We start from the raw sequence: 7,408 nt of genomic DNA, 5'->3' as shown, positions 1-7,408 counted from the left end.
ATTGAACAAAAAATAAATGTAAGGACTAAGTTAAATATAAGAATATAACATTTAACATTAACGACAATTGATACTAACATCTTTCATGTAACACTGATAAGAGACATTGTCATTCCAAATTCCACGAGTATTTAAATTGCATATCCTTTAATAGATATAGTGCGGCAGAATGTACGTGGGTTCATTAGCCCAAGAATGTGTGTAGGCTTATGAGTCCTAAGTTTGGGTCGTCTATTAGATGTTGATTCTTTTTTTCACTTGGGTGAGGTGTATCATCTGAGTTCTAAAAAATGAGAAAAATGAATTGGTTCTCTTGTTAGATAAACTTAAATTAGGAAGGTACATTTGTAATTTAGTTTTTAATGTTTTCATTGTTGTTGTCATTTTGTTTTTGGAGTCCATCACGTTATTTTTTTTTTGTTTTTATACCGGTTGTGCAAATTGTTTAAGATCTTTTATTTTGTTGTATTGTTAGACCAATTACTACGCTTGGTAGTTGTTATTTTGTTCCCAATTTTTATGTCTTTTGTAAACTACCTTAGGCCTATCGTTAAATAAAAGTAACACGATGAATTTAAAAGTCAAATTATTAAATGTGTGTGTCGTAGTTGTATCATCAAGGTGGTATCAAAGCTTTTATGCTCTGAGTGTCGAGTTGAGAGAAAAAGAAAAAGGAAAAAGGGAGAAAGAGTGAAATCGTGTGAGAAAAAAAAAGTGAGTGAGATGGTAAACCTCATAAAAGGTATGTCCCTACCTCAATGTAGTAAGTTCAACCACATTATGAACTTCTATCGGGTTGAGAAAAAGAAAAAAAATAAATTCCTTACAGAGGAAGACGATGAAGATATAGGGATTTCGATGGAATCCATATTAGGAACTAAATGGAAATCAATGAAAGGAGCATCGACTTAAGCTAAGGCTAGGAGATTGGAAGAAGAATATGGACTTTAAAGCTTGTTCTTGCTTTTCCTTAAGCCTTATAAGACATTGGACCTCTCATAAAGAGTCATGGTCAAAGAAGACGGAAGAAGGTGGAGCTTGAAGGATTCTACTATAGTGGAGGATCACATTTTAATCTTCTTCTTTATCTTAAAACACTTTTTGTAAATATGTAATATAGCTCACTTTTAGGCCTTGTATTTGGCCAAGAAACTTTGTTTAGCTATGTTTAAAAGGCTCAGTGGCTTTAAGAGAGAGCTAGCACATTATTATCCCTTAGTTAGAAGGTAACACCTAAAATGGGTTAGAAATGAGTAAAAATGGCCTTTGGAAGGAGTTAGTTGCAAGGAGCCTTTGCATTAAATGTTTTAACTAAGTTAGTTACAAAGCATAAGGTTACTCACATTTAATGTTTAGGCTCCTCATTTAATGTTTAGGCTCCTCATTTAACAATGAGGCTTCTCATTAAATGATGAAAAGGCTCCTAAATATTTCATGTACTCTAGTCTTCTTCTTCATCTATAAAAGGAGAGACACCCTTTTGTAATCCTTAGAACTTGATTGAATGTAAAGTCGTTTGGCCAAAATTGCAAGACTTCTCTTCTTGAGTTTATACCTTATGAAATTGTCTTCTTTTAGACTTCTTCATACCTTCTCCTTCATGGTTGGCCTAACCTCCTAGAAGGACATCTACCAAGACCATATAACATCAACATCTTCATTTCTTCATCTTTATTTTCTTCCGCTACTATCGTTGTTCATATGGAGTCCACCCTTTGAAGAAGCTTCATCAACCCACTTGGAAGATCATTTTATGTTGTGCCCGTATAAACACACTTTATTCTTAAAAAAGTACAAAGGAAATATATTGTTTGTCACCTTATATGTAGATGACCTGATCTTTATGGGAAGTAAAGTCGAACTAGTCAAAGAGTTTAAGGAGATAAAGAAAAAGAGTATGAGATGATCAATATAGGTATCATGAAAAGGGAGTTTGAGATAACCGATCTAGGTTTGGAAGTGGACCAAAACACAACATGTATCTTTTTGTCCCAAAAGAAGTATGTTGGGTAGATACTGAAGATGATGAAGATGATGAAGTGCAGTCCAATTTCAGCTTTTATGGAACTCAGCACAAAGTTGTCTAAAAATGGAGATGGGAACCGAGTTGATGTAAGAAGGTATCAAAGTTAATTGGAAATCTGAGGTACTTGACAAAAACAAGCTCAAACCTGATGCTAAGCATGGAATCATAAACTGCTTTATGTAGGAGGCAATGTATTCTCTTTGTAAAGAACTAAAACGGATACTAAGGCACACGAAGGGAACTGTGTTATTCAAACTATTTTATACTAAGTCAAATAATTATCGACTTAATGGGTAGTCGGATAGTGACTGATGTGAAGACATGGATGATTGAAAGAGCACAACTGGTTATGTCTTCTTTATGGGGAACACGACTTTTACTTGGCTCTCAAAGAAACAACTTGTTGTGACCCTATCAACATGTGAGGTTGAGTATGTGGCAACATTCTGAAGTGTGTGGCATGCAATCTAGCTTAGAACCTCCTGACCAAATTGAAGACAATGGAAGAAAATAAGGTGGTGATCCAAGTAGATAACATATTGAAAATCGAGTTGGCCAAGAATTCAGTCAATCACGAACGGAGTAAGCACACTAACATCCGCTTCCACTTTATCCAGGAAAAAATGAAGGAAGGAAGCCTGAAGCTCAACATGTAGGAAGTAAAGAGAAAATAACTGATATGTTCACGAAGTCGTTGCATACAATGTCATTTCAAGAGTACAAGAAGTTGATCGAGATGAAATATGAAAGAATTTAAGTTTATAGGAAGTTTTGTTCGATAAACTTAAATTAAAAGGGTGCCTCTGTAAAAAAAACCAATTTTTTTATTTCTTGATGAGTTTGTATTTATGCTTTTGTGTTTCTTTATGAGTATTGTTTATGTGCGGGTGGGTAAGAAAGGGGGAAAAGGTTTTAGTGTTTGTGTATGTGTTAATAAAGGTGGGGTTGACGACTTTGGAAAGCGATTGAAGGAATAAGAAATGTGTTTGTGTTTATAATCATGTAACACAACAAATGCAATCACTTATGAAAGGTCATTGGGTTGGGAAACTAACACCTTACGACATAAATTGGGTTTGAGGTCTAAGGTGAAACAGTTCGTGTAAAAATTGGTGGGATATCCAAATATGTGATTATAAAGGTATTAATATAGAGATTAAGTGTGATACAACTTACACAAAGTGACATTTGGGACATTAGGGGGCAAATCAAAGTTCAAGAGCTCTAAGGAGCGACTTCCATGATGTGAGAAGACCATTGTTGAACATCAATTAATACCAAGTGAGAGTTGGTCCCTTTAAATAAAAATATGTGATCTAATTGCGTTTCTCTTGTGGAGTTTGGTGGTAATCAAAAAATTGGGTAACTTTGAAAGTCTATCCTATAACATCCAATTTGTTGAAGTTGAGGAGGTCAAAACGAAAGGGTTTTTGTGAGAGGTGAAGTGTTGGGTGGGATGATTTGTTTGTTTTCAAGGTGATTTGTGTGTTAGGCTAAGTCATGAAGTGTATTGGAGAAATTTACATGGAAGAGGATGAATTGTTTGAGTTGGCGTTTTATGTTGATAAGGGTTGCAAAGTGGTCAACCATGGGAGCAGAGACAAAGGGCTTAATGAGAGCACTAATGCAAGGGATGTTTAAAGAGGGTAGGGATATTTAGAAGGAAAACAAAGAAGGGTAAATATTTTTAATTTTTGTTTCAGGATCTCACAAACTTTCCAATGTCCACTAAGTCATCTAAAGGTCCTCCAATTTTTCCTCAACTCTAAGTTTTCTTGTAACCGTTCGTCCAAACCATTCGGAAGATACTTGCAAAAGGCACTCAAATGTCAAAGTCAATTCAACTTTTGACAATTCAGATATCAATGGTAGAGTAAATGCAAATCACCTATTTTCTTACCTCAAACCTATATTTATAGATTTTAGAGTGAGCTTTTGATTAACCACTAGTGCAAAATATATTTTTTATATCGATTTTTTATACCTGCTAAAATTCATCAGGCATAAAAAGTGTTACGGTGGCAGTTTTGTAAATATGAAAAACTTTTTTACACCTGTTATAGTAAAAACAAGTATAATAAGTGATATGATGACATTATTATAATAAAATACAAATATTTTAAACTGGTTACAATCCTAACCGGTGTAGAAAATCCTTTTTTTATACTTGTAAACTCTAGAGCAAGTATAAATTATTGATTTATACCGTTAAATATTATAACAGGTATGGATTATTTTACATTTCCCATCGTACTTTTTCTTCTATGCAAAAATTCGCCATTGTTCTTTGTTGAGGTTGGGTGAAGTTGCTCTTAAAGTTGTTCCTCACATCTTTTATCTCATTCACTCACTCAAGAAGGAGCATTCACATCTTCTTTGCCTTATTTTCTCTCTCGCAAGCATTTCTCAATTGTGCGCGTTGTCTTCCTCGAGATTTCAGTGGCTCGAGAGGTCATCCTTCACCATCACAAAGCATCTTCCTCACCTTCAGGTTAGGGTTTCTCCCGCATTTCCTCAATTTCTCATCTATGACCGATTGAAACTTCATTTAAACACTATTTCACCTTTAATCTATATCTTTCGCCGATTATAATCATATTCTACCGGTTTCTTTCTGTGGATGATTTCTTTTTGATATATTTGACTTGGAACTGACTCTGATTTGTATGCTTTTGGTAGATTTATAGGACGATTGTCGAAAAGTATGGTGTGGAATACTCGGAGGATGAAATACTGTTTAGATACAGAAGAGCATATGGGCAGCCTTGGGGAAAATCTCGTCTTAGGTTAGCTTCTTACTTCTACTTTTATTTTTACTTTTTATCGTTCATGTGAAAATAGTTAGATTTTATTACTTGGATATGACTTTGGTTGAAATAGAATTTTGGGTTTTAAGTTTTAAAAGTTTCGCATTAATTGATTTTGTGAGAAATTGCAGAGTAATGTGACCGCAACTGTGGTTGTGATGTGATTGCAGGACAAACAAATTTTGACATTGTGATCGAAATGGTAGTGCTGGATCGTTTTTAAAAATCTTGATGTTGATATTGGTTGTTGCTTCTTGAGTAGGTGTTTATTAATTATCATGAATTGCTTTCACAGGATTGAAAATTTCACAGTTTGGATCTTTTTATATATCTACCTTAAAATTCAAAAAGAAAAAGAAACTTCCATAGTGTCAAACAAATAACTCAATGCTCTATAAACTTCAAATGGATCATCAAATGTTCTTCACTCAAATCTCTTTAACTTAAGACAATTGTGGATGACTGGTATAATCTACAGTGAACACATGTACCCTGTTATCAACCTCAATCCAGCTACAACTTGGACTCTTTCGAATTTTATACTCTTTCAAATATAAAATTTGTAAATTATATAGGGATGAGTTGCCAGTGCCACTATCACAACATATCCTGAAAACTATACTTTTACACCCCAACTTGTTTTATTGACACTCTGTTATTTCGTTTGTTCATCTGAATGTCGTAATCTTCAAAATAGTCACTTATCTAATAGGACTAGTCCATATGTCCATTGATTCTATGTAAGTAGATACAGAAGATTAGATATGCAATAACAAATGGCATATGGGATTAATGTCAGATTAATTTATTCAATGGTAGGACAATCACATTATCTTGTTGAGACTATTACATTTCTAGCAGTATGGATATTTCATTTAGATGAGAGATCTTTAGTAGGCATTCTACTGATTGGTTTATCTTAAAGGCGATGTTGGTGTTGTTCATGAAATTGTAATTCCTTGGCAATGTTTTTTATGCTTAATTCCTTGAATTTATGGAACTATAGTGTTACCTCAGATCTTTCTTAGGCATTTATCTCCTCGAAGGTACTCACCAACTCAAGATGCAAGAGGCTGCCAAAGCATCTGTGGTCAGACACAACTTTATAGTTCTTCTTGCTCCTTAATTTTAGTGTCATTTCTTAATTGGTTGTACCTTAGAGGTTCATCTTTTCTGTCAACTACATATTTATTTTTATTTCCTCTCTAGCAATTTTATGTTTTATGTTCTTAGGCTCATGTCTTCATTCTTCAAACCTTGAATGGTAGGTAAAACTTAAAGAAACTAAGAATTAAAGACTAAAGAGTTTTCATGTTATTGATTTTCTAAATCTCTCAATAGAGTTCGGGTATTTATAGTATAGAGATTACAAGCATTTAGGGTAACAAGTAACAGAATTGACATTTATGATAAGAGCAAGGTCTTTGGAGAACAAAAGGTAAATCAACCATGAATCATTATGGATACTTTCGTATACATCTTTTATTTTTTTGTGGGAGCTAATGGTCTATTATTGTTCTTCTTCCATGTATATATGTTAAAATTAAAATGCCTTTCTTTTGACCGTGGAATATGCCTTTCTTGGAGCATATGTTATTTCATTTTTTCTTGGAGCAAATGCCTTTATTCATGTTTTTAGTCTAAAATAAATATCATTAATTGCTGTTGTAGGGACAAAAGACATAGGAGAAAACAGGGTATTACTGGTTAAAGTGATACTTGAGGAACAGGTTTGGAAACTCTCTTTAACCTTTCTATAGCAAAAAATATGTGGAAGATTCCCTAGTTTGTTATGGAAAATTGCATGTGTTTTTATAGTTTTGTAACTTTTGCAGCTGAAGAAAGTAGATTTAGGTATCAGTGCTTTATAGAACCGAAAATTCCAGTTAGAGGTTAGTTTTATCTCTTATAGTTGCATATGATGTCTTGATATTGAAATGTTGTTTCATATGATGTCATGGGAATACTGATGAAGTCAACCTTCCAGTTAGCTTCCCTAAATTTAATTTGAAAAAAAAATGTACAAATTCTTATTTTTGAAGGTCTACCTTGATGAGAGTATTCAAGAACTGGATAGCCTTAATTCTAGAATTCAGGAGCTTGAAGCTCAATTATGCGAAGAGGATGAGGAGTGCAAAAGGTACTAGAATGTTTCAATATCCATATGTTGATAGTTTTTGTTAACTGTTACACCTCTTCGTTAATTTGGCATTTATTGATAACATGATGTTGCCTTTCCTGGCATTTCTCTGTTCTCTCTGAAACTCAGAATTACTTCAAGAATAAGGAAATTTGTTAGAGTTCACAATCATGTCATAGTTATAAGATGAACTGAAGAGGCAAGTTTCTTTTTTACAATTTACTTTGCTTTGTAGACTTCTAGTACACATCAATGTCTTTTAATGTTTCATTTTCTTTGTGTCTTTCTTTAGCAGCATACCATTGTATTCATGTTTGTTTCACCATTTTATTCATAGATCTAAAGTCCAAAAGTACCTCTTAGAGGCTTTTGAAAAGGAAAAAAAGCAAGCGTACTCAACACCTTATTTACAATAATAAGTATATAATTTTTATT

This window comes from Vigna angularis, chromosome 4 (assembly GCF_016808095.1).
Source record: "Vigna angularis cultivar LongXiaoDou No.4 chromosome 4, ASM1680809v1, whole genome shotgun sequence".
NCBI lineage: Eukaryota > Viridiplantae > Streptophyta > Magnoliopsida > Fabales > Fabaceae > Vigna > Vigna angularis.
This window is presented reverse-complemented; position numbering follows the sequence as displayed.